Source organism: Mesocricetus auratus, unplaced genomic scaffold (assembly GCF_017639785.1).
Source record: "Mesocricetus auratus isolate SY011 unplaced genomic scaffold, BCM_Maur_2.0 Super-Scaffold_100011, whole genome shotgun sequence".
In the NCBI taxonomy this organism is placed as follows: Eukaryota; Metazoa; Chordata; class Mammalia; order Rodentia; family Cricetidae; genus Mesocricetus; species Mesocricetus auratus.
In genome coordinates this window covers 3,146,427-3,163,805 of record NW_024429195.1, presented here as the reverse complement: position 1 = coordinate 3,163,805, position 17,379 = coordinate 3,146,427, and the positions used below count along the sequence as shown (strand labels likewise).

Genomic DNA, 17,379 nt, shown 5'->3' with positions numbered 1-17,379 from the left:
TCCCCACATCCATACGCTCCTCTAGCCACGCCCAAGGCAGGCGTGGTCAGAGGTACAGGTATCTAAGATCTCTTCCTACAATTCCCCTTTTAGTCTAAAGAAGATATTTCAACTTAAAACAAAATTGTGTCAATATACAAAATATCTCAAACATATGTAAGCATATATCTCATATGTAGAAGATAATAGGGATATTTATGCATAGAAAGAAGACTTTACACAGTATGACGAATTGTGATAAACAAATTATAAATCACCAGAAGATATAATAATCTACCTATATACCATCCTAAGCATATATAGTCCCTCTAAACCTAAACTTATCTGAAAGAGATGCCCAAGTCTGAACACCTCCTTCCAATCCCAACCCTAAACTATGGAAAACTACCTCTAAACAAGTGTAAATTATCATGTAATCAACAGTAGGGAAAGGGGGCATAGTATTCTCAGAACTACTTCCTGCTGGAATGGGATGATGATAACCTCATGGGATCCTGTAGGAAGAAAATGTTAGTGCAGTGAAAGTCTCCAGTGGACTGGCAACAACATTTGTACCCGGTCTCTGTTTGGCGGGAGATGCTTGATTGAAGTCCTTGACTGAAGTTCTAATCTTGATTGAAGCTCTTATCTGAGGCTCTGGCCAGAGGGTAGAAGGCACACCATATCAGTTAATTCATCTGGAGTTGTGTAGAGCGATGTAGTCCGGAATCAGTTTCAGTGTGGTGTTTGTCAGTTCAGAAGCATCAAGTCAGATGACAAAAGCTTAAAAGGGGTTTTAGAAACAAACAATAGAGAGAGGGAGGGGGAGGGAGAGAGAGAGAGAGAGAGAGAGAGAGAGAGAGAGAGAGAGAGAGAGAGAGAGAGAGAGAGAGAGAGAGAGAGAGAGAAGCACGGGTTCCTTGGTAGCAGCATTTTTCTCAGGTGGGCTCTGTTTTGCTAGAGACAAGCAGACTCACATGGCTCCCTTAAGGGAGTCTTCCTGACTGGGTATAAAGGATGAGCCAGATTGGGGGGGGCGGGTAGGGGGGTGACGGGAGGACCTGACTGCAAGGCTCTTTTAAGAGGCCCTGCCAACAACAGAATGGTGTGCCCAAGCAGCTGGCAGTGGCAGTGACCACATCTCCAAGCCGGATAGACTATGGTGGTGAGCACAGCTCCCAATGCTGGCAGCAAACTCACGTTGGCTGGTCATGTTGAGAGCCAGCGGCTGCTTCCTCTTTTACTTTAGCAGTGTTGTTTAGCAGATAAAAGACACGTGGCCTGAAAAACATAAAGATTTTCAGTAAAGTCAGATTCAGGTGAGGTAAAATCTCTAAAAGGTTTATAGTGTGTTTAAAAAATGTATAGTGTGTTTAAAAATATACATAGGCTTGGGAGAGAAAAAGAAACAGGATGGTGGAAAAAAAAACATGAGCAAAGAGAGTAGCCTGGTGGTGGTGGCACACGCCTTTAATCCTAGCACTTGGGAGGCAGAGGCAAACAGATCTCTGATTTCCAGGCCAGCCTGGTGGACAGAGGGAGTTCAAGGGCAGCCAAAGTACACAGAGAAACCCTGTCTCAAAAAAGTACAAAGTAAAACTAGAAGATATAGAGTAACAGAGTCATATAAAGATGGAAAATACACAGAGAGTCTGAATTCTGTATGCTATTGTGTTTTTCAGTTGTTCAATTGATAAGGAAGGAACAACTGCTGAAATATACTTGATTATAAATGCTGCTGAATTAATCCAACTTATATCTTTTGAAAATGTCTTGACTTCAAAATTTAAGTATAAGGATATGTTACTTTGGAAAAGAGATTTTATTTGTGTTTCCACAGAAAATGGAAAGCTGTGGGTTCCTTCCATGCTTCTGTGGTTTGATGAAGCAAGACCTCCTGAAGCAGTGTCCCAGGAAGTCCAACATCTAAAACAGCTGAGGTGATGCAGTCTTACAGACTACAAAAAACAAGGACTTGACCAGGTCTCTGTGTTTTGTCATGATCCCCATGGTATGGAGAGCACCCCCAACCAGCAGGACGCAGTTTGAAATGAACGATGCCCACATTCCCAAATATTGTTTAAATGTTTGTTTCCATTTAAATGGGGTTGCTTATGAATAGTTAATGATCGTAGCCAAAGGTAAAAAGGGAGATTATGGTGTAGAAGTAGTATTGGTACAGATTTTCATTTTTATACAAGTTTAAGATCAATTTTTTGTGATATGTATATTTCTCCTCTTGTTTAAGTATTATATTTATACTGATCTTTTAAAACATAATTCATAATTAAATACAGATTATAGATAGTTACCTATAATAGTCAAAACCTATAGTTAGGTTAGTTGGGTTTTCTAGATATACAGAGATGTATTTGAGATAGGTAGATAGTCTTCAAACCTTTCAAAGACCTACAGAATATATGGCATTTAAATGGTTTAGGGTTTTTCATGATAGTGAGACATAACTACTCCTGGCAAACCAATTATGTCTGAGAGGAAGATGGGCATCAAAGAAATTCGTTATGGAGTTTGCTTTCAACATGGCAAGATTAGCCATTTGAACATGAAACTGCTCTTGCTTTTACTGTTTGGTAGACTAGACATGCAGGACCCACAGGAAAGTGACTGCTGAACTTGATGGGACAGTCCTAAAGGGTTCCTGCTTCATGGAAGAGTCTGTCAGACTTTCTGCAGAAAAATGACTGACAAACTGCCAATGCAGGCAGACAGTTTAAAATTTCCTGCTTTGCTGAGAATTCTTCCAGACACACTGTGGCCTATGGGCTGAAGATGGATGCTCAACCATTACAGAGGAACTTTAGGTGACTGTCCACGTATTGAGATGTCTCTGTCAATTCTAGTGTTTATATATTGTCCTTCTGTGGTCTTTGATGGAATTGAAGACTGCTAGTTATAGCTATAGTTTTCCTTAGTTATGATAAAAGATAAGTTACATATTAGACTTTAGACTCACACAAATAGGATGATAAAATACTTTCTTTAAATCTTACTAAATGTTAATGGACTAAATATTGTAACTATGGTTTTACTCGGTAACTGTTCTGCAATGTATAATTTGACTATGTTAAAGTTAAAACCTTTATTTTTATTTAGACAGAAAAGAGGAGATGATGGGAGAAGTCCTCCCATGTATATGTTAATAAAGCACTGTTGGTCAACAGGGAAGCAAGATAGGTGGGACTAGGAGTCAAGGAGGATTCTGGGAAACAGAGGCATGGTCAGTCACAATGTAGGACACCAGAGGAGTAAGAAGTCCAGACCCTTTCTCCAGTAAGAGAAGACCACGTGGAAATACTCAGTGTAGCAGTTATGGGCTAATAATTAAGTCAGAGCTAGCCAATAAGAAACCAAGCAAACAGCCAACAGCTTCATAATTAATATAGTGTCCTGTGTGTTCATTTGGGACTGATGCGGCTCTGGGACCAGGCTAGCTGGAAGAATGCACATTACACAGCACCCCAAGGTTTCCTAAAAGCTCTCTACAAGCAACATAATGGCATGCCAGAAGTATGAGCTCTTAGCCTAAGAAGCAGTTTCTACCAACCAGAATCTTCTTAAACACATGGGACATGAGCCACTTAGGGACTGAGCTTTGGGCAGGGGAGGGCTTTCCTAAGGACATGAATTACAGGCTTTCCCTGGTTTCTTACCTTGTTTACACAAGGGGTATAGCCTGTGCTCATATCAATACTACCTCAAGTCTGATCATAGAGAAACCATATAACATTCATTACATGCTCGGTGTGTCCCTACTCTTCTCATTTGCAGCACAGCAGTGACACTGAGTCCTCTGTTTGGCGCAGCATTGGTGCGATCAATAGAATAACAAGCCCAATCTATCACGGGGCTGTGGCATTCCAGTGGCTCATGGCCCCGTGCTGCTCAGCCTCCATTAGAACAAGACTTTAACGTGAAGTAGTGCACACTATTTCAACATGAAATGCAGAGGTTTCATCAACAGAGACCAGGACTGATAGCAACCAGTTAGCTGGCTCCTCCATTGAGAGGAAAAAGAAAAAAGCGTTGAGCCTTTTGTTTACATTATAGTAAGAACAAGACAGACCCATTTCTTGGCAGAGTTTCCTTTCCCTTTCTATGTCCTTTTCACAGTCATGTAGTTGAGCAGATCTTGGCATCATATAGCAAAAAAGTGGCAGACACTTAAAACTGAATTGCAAAGAAAGGGTTGAAAATTCAGGTGTCATGGCTGGGATACGTGTCCCCCAAAGTCGATTTTATCAATTTTATCCAAGCTTGAGTGGCATTATTACAAAGCGTTTGGACTCGTAAGTAGAGTTTGGTGAGAGTAAGTGAGGCTGTTCCCTTGAAGGGGACACTGTGACTCAGGCCTCTTCCTGCCTTGCACTCTGGGCTTGATTAATTGCCTACCTCAAGACCCTCAAAATAAGCCAGTCTACTCTGCTCTGAAATCTCCCAAACTAGGAACCGGAATACTTTTCCTCCTTGTAAACTGATCGTCCTGGGTATCTGTTTCAGTTGCAGAAAGCCGACCAACACAAAGGGGGTATCATCAAAATTTCATGAGTATGAGAAACTGCCCTCTTGACCCTAACTTGTTGGGGGGGGGAAAAGAATTTAAAACCAGAAAAAAATGGTAAGCTAGAACTGAATAGTGAGGGCAATACAAGTCTCATGTGCCAGGCGCTTAGTCTTTTCACATACTTTGGAGGTTGTCAACTACTATTTTTTTTATTACTTCAATTTTTAAATAGCTTGCTTCACATGTCACTCCCAGTTCCCTCTCCCTCCCCTCCTCCTGCACCCCCCACCTTCCCCCCCAGCCTCCCACCCTATCCTCACTTCCTTCCACATAGGGGATATCCAGAGTCTGTCATTTCACTCAGGGCAGGGTCCAGGCACTCCCCTAAGAGTCCAGGCTGAGAGATCATCCCTTTTTGTGTTATGGACACATGAAGTCCGTTTGCATGCCAGGGATAAACACTGATCCGCTGCCCAGGGCCCCATAGGTTGCCTAGGCCTCCTCACTGACTCTCACACTCAGGGGGTCTGGATCAGTCCCATGCTGGCCTCCCAGCTGTCAGTCTGGGGTCCAAGAGCTCCCCCTTGTTCAGATCAGCTGTCTCTGCTGGTTTCGCCTGCCCATTCTTTGCCAATTTGCTCATCGCTCCTCTCTCTCTGTCACTGGGTTCCATGGGTTCAGTTCAGTGTTTAACTGTGGGTGTTTGCCTCTGCTTCCATCAGTCACTGGATGAAGGTCCTAGGGTGGCATATAGGGTAGAAGTCAAGTTCATTATCAGGAATGGACATTTAAGGTGGTCTCTCCACTATTGCTTAGCTTGTTTAAATGGTTCTGAGTGGAGAGTAACTGGAATCTCTTCTAAAAGGCAATGGTGTGTTTCCAGTGAAAGGGCTAGATTCAAAAGTCCTGCTCACCAGGACTTTTCATTTCATTTGTTGTTTTATTTTGTTTTTGTTTTTGTTTTTCAAGACAGGGTTTCTCTCTGTGTAGCCCTGGCTGTCCTGGAACTCACTTTGTAGACCAGGCTGGCCTAGAACTCACAAAGACCTGCCTGCTTATGTATCCTGAGTGCTGGGATTAAAGGTTTGCACCACCACCACACAGATTTCATTTCTATTTTTTTTTTGGAAAGTTTGAACAAACAGATACATCAGATACGTTAGATGTGGGTTTTATTGTAAAACCATTCATTGTACATAAGTCAACAATAATCCCTGAGAAACATCTGCCAACTGCTGCCATCTGCCTAAAACATTCTGCTCAGGGAGGCCGTAACTGTCTAGGAAATATTGTCTAGGAAATACAATAACAACCACATCTTTCTTAATTTTTAGTGGTTTTTCCTGAGAAGTATTTCCAGGGTTTATGTCTTTTAGATCACAGGGTCCATAAAAGGAACTATTCCATTAAGATTTGGAAACACGTTACAGAAACTCTACCTGATATGTCCACATTTCCATTTACTAATTAATTAATGCCAAATACACACTGATTTTAGCAAGGCCAACAAGAGTTTTGTTTTGTTTTCTGTTCTTGGAAGAAGCATGTTTTTTTCCCCACTGGGCCTAAAGCAATTGCTAGTTCTGGGGTTCATGGAAGAAAGGAGGTGTTCCGGAAGGCCAAGCTCGCCACAAATATGGAGGGAGTGTTATCAGATGCAAGCGTCAGATATACTAAGTGTGCTGCCTGATGTGAATCCTCACTGAGTCTCCAAGAAGGGTTCTCCTAAGTTTCTGCATGGCTCCCTGGCAGTACAGAACCTGCTCTAGACTGTGACTAAATTATATCGGGACTGAATCATCAGGCTAACTTTCAGACCTACGGGGCTGTCCCCATTGCTAGAGAGATGGAGATGGGCCTCTATGAAACCCTGGATAGGAAAGACTGTCTATAACTACAATTGAGAGGAACCCAAACCATGGTAGAAAGCAACTTCAATTCAGACTACCACCTGTAGCTGCCTCCATGGGTGTGAATAGGTTGACACTGGGCAGGCTATGAAGAGTTCAAACTAAATCTTGCTTCTTTAACATTTTCACTAAGACTGTATCTGACTTTGGTACTTTGACTTCTCTCTTTCCAATTTGCATCCCCTTAGTCTCCTTCAGTTGTCTTATTGCTCTAGCTATAAGTTGAAGTACTATACAGAAACGATATGGAGAGAGTGGTCAGCCTTGTCTTGTTCCCAACTTGGGTGGAAGTCCTTTGAGTTTCTCTCCATTTAATTTACCATTGGCTGTTGGCTTGCTATGAATTGCCTTTATTATGTTGAGATATGTCCCCTGTATTCCTGATCTCCCCAAGACTTTTATGATGAAGGGTGTCAGATTTTGTCAAAGGCTTTTTCAGAATCTAATGAGATCACCGTGTGTTTTTCTTTTCTTTCAGTTTGTTTATATGATGGGTTACACTGATTAATTTTCATAGGTTGAACCATTCCTGATTTTCTGGGATGAAGCCTACTTGATCATGGAGGATGATCTTTTTGATGTGTTCTTGGATTCAGTTTGCAGTATTTTATTGTGTGTTTCTGCATCTTTATTAGTGAGTGAAATTGGTCTGTAATTCTCTTTCTTTATTGAATCTTGGTGTGGTTTGTGCATCAGGGTGACTGTGGCCTCGTGAAATTAATTTGGCAATGTTCTTTTTGTTTCTATTTTGTGGAATAATTTGAAGAGTATTAGCCTTGTCACTTGTTTACAAGTCTAGTAGAATTCTGTACTAAAAATGTCTGACCCTTGGCTTTCTTGGTTGTGAGACTTTTAATAATCACTTCTATTTTCTTAGGGCCTATTTAAATTGGTTTATTTTATTTGTTACTAAATGTTTTATACAAATTTATTATTAAATTTAAATACATCTATTTAAATTGTCTGATCTTGATTTAACTTTGGTAAGTAGTATATAATAAGAAAATTATCCATTTCTTTTAGATTTTCCAATTCTGTGGAGTACAAAATTTTAAAGTAATGACCTAATGATTCTTTGGACTTCCTAGATGTCTGTTGTTATGTCAGCCTTTTTGTTTCTGATTTTGTTAAGTTGGGTAGTCTCTCTCTGTCTTTTAGTTTGGATAAGTGCCTGTCTTGTTGTTCTCCAAGAACCAACGCTTTGTTTCATTGATTCTTAGTATTGTTCTCTTTGTTTCTATTTTATTAGTTTCAGCCCTGAGTTTGATTATTTACTGCTGTCCCCTCTTCTTGGATGGGCTTGCTTCTTTTTGTTCTAAAGCTTTCATGTATGCTGTTAATTTGCTGGTATGAGATTTCTCCATTTTTTTTAATGTAGCCACTTAGTGTTATGAACTTTCTTCTTAGCACTGCTTTTATTGGGTACCAGTTTATGTATGCTGTGTGTTTATTTTCACTGAATTCTAGGAAGCCTTTAGTTTTTTTCTTTGTTTCTGTCTTCACCCAGTTTTAACTCAGTAGAGCTGTTCCATTTCCATTGGTTGGTAGGCTTGCTGCTGCTTCTGTTCTTGTTGAAATCCAGCCTTAACCTGTGGTTGTCTGATAGGATGTAGGGGCTGTGATTTCAGTTTTCTTGTATCTCTTGAGACTTGCTTTGTGACAAAGTATGTAGCCAATTTTGGAGAAAGTTCTGTGAGGTGCTGAGAAGAAGGTATATTCTTTTTTGTTTCGGAGAAATGTTTTGTAGATAGTTACTAGGTCCATTTGGTTTATAATGTGTGTTTGCTCCATATCTCTCTGTTTAGTTTTTGTCCAGATGGCCTATCCATCATCAAGACCAATGTATGAGGGTCAATGTAAGGTTTAAGCTTTAGTAATGTTTCTTTTACAAACAGGGTGCCCTTGCATATGGAACACAGATAATAAGAATTTGAACTGTCATCTTGGTGTATTTTTCTTTGATGAGTATGAATTGCCCTTAACAGTCTCCTTTGATTAATTTTGGTTTGAAGTCTGCTGAGAGTTGCTGGTTTCAATGGCTTTGCAAGAGGCCACAAAGAATATACAGCAGATGACAATTAATTTTCATAAGGTCATCCCTCCAGATGAGCAACTATCTAATGAAGAGAATCTCATGAAGCAAGGCTTACGAGCCCATTGCCTATGAACTGTTTGTCTCTGTCTATAATTTTTCTCATGTGCATACATTACTTCCCTAATAACAGCTATGGGTATTTTTCCCACTGCTTATGAGGTTACCTCATGAAAATATTCCATCTACGGGGTGCACATGCAGATGGTCAGAAACATGATTTCTGCTTAAGCTACATAATTCTGATGAACAAAAATAATACTAGGATATTTTTCATTACTCAGACTGACACAGGAAAATAATAGACAGCTAATCTTAGACTTCAGAACAAATTCAAAGCAAATTGGTTGCCCCTGGAGATGAACACACAAGGACAAATTCCCAGGTGTTTATCACAGAATCAAGCATGAAGCAACTTTGATAGACATAACCTCCTGCAGTAATGGACTTTCTGCAAATACTTGACCTCAAGGTTCAGTCAACTAAGTGTCTATTGTTTAAGTCCTCAATTTCCTTGTCACTTTCTTTCTGGGAGCCCTGACCATTCAGAGGTACATGCAGGGCCAAGTGTTACTCACTGGGTAGTCAGTGTGACACCCTACCCTGAGAGAACCTGTGCAATCAGTATGGTTCTGTTTCTTACTGTTTACACAAGAAGTGCTGTGTGACCCTGAAAGTGTGATTCATAATTGTTCAGTGGCTTTGCTGTAGGAAGAGAAGTGTGATGGGAGAGACGTGTGAAAGATACAGGAGGAGAGTGAATAAGCAAATGAATGGGAGAAAGTGTGTGAATGTGAGAATAGTGTGTGTGAGAATGTGTGAGTGAATGAGTTGAGTGAATGATATAGAAGAGAGACACAGCAGACATGAAGAGATGTTACAGAGTAGAGACAAGAAATGTGTGTAGAGGAGAGATATGTGGAGAAAAGAGATGTAGGCGTATGTAAAGAGATGTAACTGTGTAGAGAGATTGTTAAGAGAGGTTATTCAAAATGAAGTAAAATAGAAAGTTACTGTCAGAAAGAGTGTGTTTCCTTATTTACCCTCAGATAGAAAAGTCTAGAGAAGAATTTTTTCTAAGCCCCAACTTCTCTGAAGGCATTTCTTCTGAAACCTGGGGTGCAGCCCTGGAGCTGGTCTCCAACACTGTGGTAGAAGTCTATCTTATTAGGTATTAGAATGACTACCCCAGCTTGTTTATGTCCATTTGCTTGAAAAATCTTTTTTTTTTCAACAATTTACCTTGAGGTAACATCTATCTCTGGTATTGAGGTGTGACTCTTGCATTCAGCAGAAGGATGGATCCTGTTTTCTCATCCATTCTGTTACCCTTTGTCCTTTTTATTGGGAAGTTGAGTCTATTGTTATGGAGAGATGCAAATGACCAATGATTATTAAATCCTGTCATGGTGGTGGTGGTAGTGGTTTGTATTTGTGTTCACGCATGTGTGTTACCCTTCTTTTGGCCTCTACAAATGATCTTAAACAAACAATCTAAATTCTTGAAGCTAGGATTCATATGAGGAGAAAAGAATGGCATTTGCTCTGTGTCTGGGTTACCTCGTTGAGTATAATTTTTAGTTTCATCCATTTTTTTCTGCAAATTTATTTTTTCTCTATAGCTAAATAAAATTCCACATCTTCACTATCTGGTCATTAACTGTCAGACATCTAGGCTAATCTCAGTTCCTAACTATTGTGACTAGAACAGAAATGCACTTGGGTTCATTTGGAGACCTTTGGGTACAGGTCTGTGACTGATATTGCTGAGTCACGAGACAGTTCTAATTTTACCTCTTAGAAGTGTTGCATTGGTTTCTATAGTGGCTGCAACAGTCTACATTCTCACCATCAAAGCATTAACCCTTAAGCAGTCCAGCAATTACATCCACAGCCTAGGGCGGAGGTCCAATGAGAATAATTTAAATTAACCACCTTCTCCATAGTCCAAAATCCAGTCTTCCTGTACAGGTCTAGTGCAGACTGGGCAGAGCCATCATTTAAAAAGGCCCAATTCAGTCATGGGGCATGATGGTCATGACTGCAATCCCAGCATCACGAGACAGGGGCAAGAGAATGACAACTTTGAGAACAGCCTGGACCACATAAAGAAATCTTGTCAAGAGAAGAAGGGGAGGAGGAGGAAGAGGAAGAGAGGGAGGAAGAGAGGGAAGGAGACAAGGATTTAAGAAAGGGGGAAGAAGGAAGGGGAAGGGAGGGGGGCTGGAAGAAATGCTCAGGCTCCTTGCTCGTGACGCGTTGTGACGCCTTGTGTGGCCTTGTGACGCCTTGTGTGGTCTTGTGACGCCTTGTGACTCCTTGCCGGTGAGTGAAAGGGTGTCTTAGAGAAGTGGGCTCTGTGTGGTGTTTGCTGGTTTGGAGTCAGCTTCAGAAATCTTGCTAAGCCCTTGCCTTCTGACTAAGCGGGTTTGCATCCATTTGCTGCGGATGGAGACTACAGCTAGATAAAAGATGAACTTCTCTCGAAAGGAAGAGTAGAGTCGGGAGGCCTCTCATTGGCTCAAAATGTACCTCCACGGACGACCAAAGGATGGAAAGCGGTGTTTGCTTTGTGCTTTTATCTGCAGTCCTCAGCTGCCTTCCCTCTGCACCCGTGAGACATGGAACCGTGTGTCTGCAGAGACCGCCTACTGCACCACCCGCAGGAGGCGCACGGGGAGGGAAAGGCACCATCCTCTCTTTGGTGAACCCAGCTGTTAATGTTGCTCCTTCCTCCAAAACTCACAGCACCAGCTGGGGCTGAGCCTGCGGGGGACACTCCTTATTCAAACCACGGGTTCTAAGGACGAAAAGCAGCCTTCTCTCAGTTCCTTTCGCTCCGAACCTTCTACAGTTTTTCTCTAACACCTCAGTGATATCCCTTAATGTCTTTTAACTAAGGGAAGCCCACTTCACCCCCGCAATAGCTGCTCGGTGATTCATTGGTGGAGGTGACTTACCTGCGTGTAGTGAGAGATCCACCCTGCCCACACCTGTAGCACTGACCGCGCCCATCTGGGCGTGGTCACAGGTGAGGACATGATGGAGGAGAGGACTAGATCTGGGGTCCTGGACCCCAGAACACTCTCTTGTTTCTGGGTGGGTCACAGAAGAGCAGCCTGTGCGATTCCTTAGAGTGGGAACCTGTGGCTGCCATCTGTTTCTTCTGTAACTGACTTCTCCCCAAAATAAATTATATTCAATATTAATTGTCCATTCCTCTGCACCTGTTCACATATTGACCAATGAGACCTGAAGAGGCTTGTATGCAATTAAAAATCATAAAAGTTTCTTTTTACTATTCTGCTCTTGTCCTATAAATGATTATTCCAAAATTTTATTTCAGTGTAAGAAATGTGCAGTGCAATTTTACTGGGGCCTTGGAATCATTTCACTTGTTTCTCAGAAAAATCTAGCATCATTTGATCATTATTTGTCACGGGACCATTTTAGTGACAAAAAGTGTCAAATACACTTGACTGTGTCTTCCATGACCTCTGTTTGAGGATGAGACGTTGTTTGAGGATGAGACGTTGTTTGAGGATGAGACATTGTTTTAGGTTAGACTTTGCTCCTCTGATACCATGCACCAGCTAATGCCACCATCCATGAGTGGCATCTCCCGTGGCCAATACTTAGGCGAGTGCTGTTACCCTAGCTTGGGATGTGTGACTTGAAAGTGGCCGCTCTAACTTAGTCTCCTTATGTCTACAAGTAGAATGAAAATGCCCCTTGTATGACCCTGCCCTGGAGAGAGGGGAGAAAGAGGAAAGATGGGAGGGAGGAAGAGAGAGAGAGTGCAGTCTTAGCACACGAAAGGGTTGTGAGGCATTCCCACTAGTATGGGTGTTTGGAATACAAGGTGCTCTGCACGCTCATGAATCTGCATACAGTGCAAGGAACAAACAGACGAGAAAAACCAGGACCAGCAAGATGGCATCGTGGGCGGAAGCATGGACATGCCCAGCAAACCAGCCATCCCGACTGGAACTCCAGAAAGTGTGTACAGGTGGGAGAAAAGTTGAAAAGAAGTGACTCCACCAAGTTTCCTTCTCAGAGTCACAGGCACTGCGTGTCATGGGTGTCACACTCACACACACCCTCACACACACACACACTCACACACTCACACTCACACATACAACACACTCACTCGTACGCACACTCACACACACTCACATACTCACACACAATCACAGCACACTCACACTCATACACACACTCACACACTCATACACACACTCACACACTCATACACACAGTCACAACACACACTCATACATTCACACACTCACACTCACATTCACACACTCACACACACTCACAACATACACATTCACACACTCATGCACAGTCAGTATACACAATAATAGTAATAGTAATCAAAACACCTTAAACCCTCTGACTTAAAAATTAATATTTTACTTTAACCTCTCTTTTGAAATTTAGAAAAACTTAGGAAAAGTCTTGCCAACACTACGTATATTTAGGGGAAATCCAATCGTGAGGTTTTTATGTGCTTCTCTTCAAGGAGTAGGAAGAGACTGCTCAGTTAAGCCTGGCACAGTAATGTAAATTTTTAATCTCAGCACTCAGGAGCCAGAGGCAGGTGGATCTCTGTGAGTTGGAGGACACCCTGGTCTACAGCACAAGTTCCAGGACAGCCAGGGATATGTAATAGAATTTATTTGGATTGTCATACGATGGGAAGGGAGGGAGCAGGGGAGTGGAGAGCAGGGGGTGGAGAGCAGAACGACAGGACAGGACAGGACAGGACAGAACAGGACTGTACAGGACACAACAGGACAGGACAGGACTGGACAGGACTCCCTTGCATTTTCAGATGTTGCCACTAGATGGCACACGGACACCGATAAACCAAGGAATCTCTATGCGGGTGACAAATACAGCATCTGAAATGCAAGAAGAGAACTCAGAGAGGAGCACCCGTGACAACCAGGAAATCACCCTCTTCTCCATGGTGCTGTGAACTCGATTCCTTGGGCTGCCACACACCGAAACAACCAGGGTGCACCTGCTGTGGGCCATTCTCCAGCAAAGACTGCTTGGACGAGGGTTTAGGTCAATAGAAAGATGTTATCAGCAGGCCAGTGACTACACCGGAGTCAGTTTTGTGCGGAGGTCTCAGGGCATACCGAGGTCTGGGGCCCTGTGGCACACGATCCTACAGTTTGGAGGCTGGAGTTCAGAAAGTAGGCGTTAGGGTCATTTCCTTCGTGAGGATCCGGGTCAGAAAACAAGATATCTGAGAAAAATAAGTGAAGGCGGTCATTACAAACCACAAAACCACAGGTGAAGTTAGTGTAAGAGCAAAGACGGGTTTTTTCTGACTCAGAGACCCAGGCTGAGCAAGACTGGACCAGTGTTTTGCATTGAGGTGGGCTGGGGCTTTCAGCCAGCCTGTTGGCTAGAAACTGAGGCAACTGGCCACCCCTTAGTTAGCACTCCAGGGTTGTACCTGAGCAAGTCAACCACACAGAGGCCAGGTTCAGAGCCTGAGGCGTCACATCACAGAGGTGTCTGATAGACCAGAAATATTCAGTTCCTGGCTAGGATGTGTAGAGGAGGAAGTCAAAGGGTCTGGGGGTCACACGGTCTCCTCTGAAGCCCAACCCCAATGTCCCCAAAACGACCTGCTAGGGAGTGGGCATGGCGACATAAGCCTTTAGTCCTAACACTCCAAAGGCTGAGCAAACAGATCTCTGTGAGTTCAAGGCCAGCCTGGTCCACTAAGTGAGCTCCAGGCCAGCCAGCTGGAAGCAAACATTAAGACTCTTATCTCAAATAAATAACAAAAATGAAAAGGAAATCTGTGTTAGGCCTGATCTCACAACATCATCAACCCATGACCCTTGGTAAAGCACGGAAGTCCCAAACTTCAGAAGGGAATCATAGCTGTCTAAGCTCGTTGGGATGCTTGGACCAGGGATGGAAAGTTCTGAGCCCCCAACAAGCTTCAGAGGGTAGAGGGCCCTCGGGATGCAGGCCTGGAACACTCAAGGTCAATCTCCAGTCTCACAAGGTAACAGAGGACAATTGATGTCAAAGGTTGTCGTCTGGCCTCTGCCATTAAAGGGAAACCGTGCATTTTTGTTGTTGTTGTTGTTGTTTGTTTTGTTTTTATTTGTTTTTGGTTTTTTGAGACAGGGTTTCTCTGTATTGCTTTGGAGGCTGTCCTGGAGCTCGCTCTTGTAGACCAGGCTGGCCTCGAACTCACAGAGATCCGCCTTCCTCTGCCTCCCGAGTGCTGGGGTTAAAGGTGTGCGCCACCACGCACTTTTTATTGGGACAGTAGGAAATAGTTCAGACATGTCCAGCACAGGTTCTAGGATGCAAAACTGCAAGCCCATCTAAACTCCCAGGTCCGGCTCCATCAGAACCTCAGGTCCAGCTCCATCTGAGCTCCCATATTCAGCTTCCCAAGCTCATAGAAGCTGCAACAGCCTTGGTCCAAGGAGGCTAAGCTACAGATTCACTGGAGGTGAACCTCGATGTGGTCCACCTGGTGGTGGTTTTATAGGCATGAAGAATGCAAGAGGTATGAGAGGAGGCGCCCACCCCGTCCAAGCTTTATTACAGTCATGTTTCTGGGACAGAGCAGTGCTCGCACAGAGTTGGGCTCTCTGTGAAAAGCACCTGGTGATCCGTGATGCTGTGAGGGTGACGCCTAAGCTGCGGTGGAGGCCCACAGATGTGGGAGATGCCGGGCAGCTGATGGCACAGAGAGGGTCCCAACCAAAAGAAAAGCCACGTGGGCTGCGCATGGGAAGACCGCAGACGCAAGACCGCCTATGCCCATTGAAACTCGGTACCCAGCATAAAATGAGACGATGTCCCTCTGACCCTGCACTGATCAACCCTTTCCTTCTATCTCTCCAGTTCTCTGCTCGCAGGTTGGAAGGTTTACTCTGTGACATTGTGTATTGGAAGTACATCCCTTGCTATTTGATATTACAGGGTCCCACAGCTACAAGTTTGTTTCACTTCTCAGTAGAAACTTTGGAGTCTGCGTTTTTGAGCAGTACTGGAACTCAAGACTACAGGGATTCAAAGTCGAACCAAATGCATGCTTTTTTTTTTCTTTATGTGATGATTAGAAGCCTTTCGGGAACCAGGGGAAGAATATTATTATTTCAATCGGAAATGTCACCATAGGCTGTTTTGCATGTCCAGTCCCTTGTTTGGGGTGTATTTTAAAGATTGCAGTACCTTTCCCGGAGGAAGGGGACACACACGACACAGGGTGTATCCCCTGCCGCAGAGTTCCAGGTCACTAGAAGGTGGAATTTCGAAGGTTATACAGCCGGCTGGTTCCGCCCCGCTGTCCCTGGCCAGCTGCCTCATGTATAGGGTGCTGCTGTGCGCTCTGCTGCCCCATGATGCTTTGCAGCAGATGCTTCCCTACCGTGGCACACTCTCTGGTCCCCTGTTTCCTGGGACCTCCTACCATGCAGGAGCTCCGCTCGCTCCGGCAGGTGCTTGCTCACTCTCATCACTCAAGGACCCAAAGTCCTGAGCTCTGGCACCTTTGGTGACCATGGAGTTGAGAATCCTAGCTCCTCAAGAGGAGAAAGTCCCGGTCACTCTCAAAATCGCCCCAGCATTCCTGTATCAGGAAGGTCGGTGCGTCTCAGAAGAGGAAGAGCTATGAGGTCTGCCTGGTCCCACCCTGCCTGGCCTGGCTTCTACCTCTCCATCCTCCACCCCACTCTCCAACAGTCATCACTCCTCAGGCACTTCCCCCAGAGGCAAGGCTGTGGGTGGACAAGCAGGATAGTCATCTAGGGTAGGAGATATCCATTTTGTTGTGGATGTGTTCATCTGTGTGTGTGTCTGTCTGTCTGTCTATCTCGCTCTTGTGTGTGTGTGTCTGTGTGTGTCTCTCTCTCTCGTGTGTGTGTGTGTGTGTGTGTTTGTCTGTCTCTTGTGTGTGTCTGTCTGTCTCTCTGTCTATCTCATGTGCACGTGTGTGCGTGCGTGTGTGTGTGTGTGTGTGTATGTCTGTCTGTCTGTCTTGTGTGCACATGTACTCATGTGTGTGTGTGTGTGTGTGTGTGTGTGTGTGTGAAGTGACCTTTTCTGTAGCAGCATGGTTGCCCAGGAAATAGTCACCTGCTTAGGAGGCTGGGAATTTCAGTCTCACACCAAAACGTTGAGTTGTAGAGGGCTGGAGGTGGAGCTGGTCACACTTATCGTTGTTCTGGAAGGACAGAGCTCTGTGATGCAACCTTTTCATGCCTCACGAGCATCTATATTTGGCGGTTCCTCTCTGTGTTTTATGATATAAGCAATAATATTCTGGGAAAACTGCTTTGTTGAGTTCTTGGAGACGTCCAGCAAATCGTGGAACCCACATAGAGAATCTACTAGATTCCCAAGTTGCAGCCATGCCAGGCAGAAATGTGGGTAAACTGTAGTGTTCTCTTTGCAATTGGCATCTGAATTTGCACAGACTTGTGATACACCGCCATGACCTGCGGGTTTTGTGTTAACTTTTGGTGATACTACTGGATTTTAAGTAAGTTGCAGAGCTGCAACTGCACCCACACGTTTGGTGCCACAAGTGCAGAGGGAAATAAGCTTGCCATTTTAGTAATCATCTATAGCTCAGAAGATGATTTTTTACTTGAACTGTGAGCAAATGGGTCTCTGTTCATCAGCCCGGCAGTGTCAGACATCTTATAATGGCAGCCCAAGCACAGGTTCAGATCCGATAATAGACACTGTTGCAAGCATCATTTGTATCTTCTTGTGTGGTGGCTGCAGAAGACAGCCTCGGGCAGGCTCACTAGACCTAGATAAGAGAATGAAACTGTAACTGTGTGGTCTTGAGCACTACCCAAGCAAATGGGGGA

The 17,379-nt window shown here is 43.8% G+C and overlaps 1 long non-coding RNA gene across 2 annotated transcripts; it reads right to left on the bottom strand.

Moving 5' to 3' along the window:
* Positions 1-230: 230 nt before the first annotated feature.
* Positions 231-10,749, bottom strand: LOC121143362. Of its 2 annotated transcripts, none has more exons than XR_005880568.1 (4): positions 10,439-10,749; positions 9,746-9,861; positions 1,180-1,260; positions 231-762 (listed from the first exon to the last, which is right to left on the bottom strand). It is a non-coding gene; the product is annotated as an uncharacterized LOC121143362 (long non-coding RNA). The 2 variants fall into 2 exon arrangements; XR_005880569.1 differs by having other exon boundaries at positions 635-677.
* Positions 10,750-17,379: the final 6,630 nt, after the last annotated feature.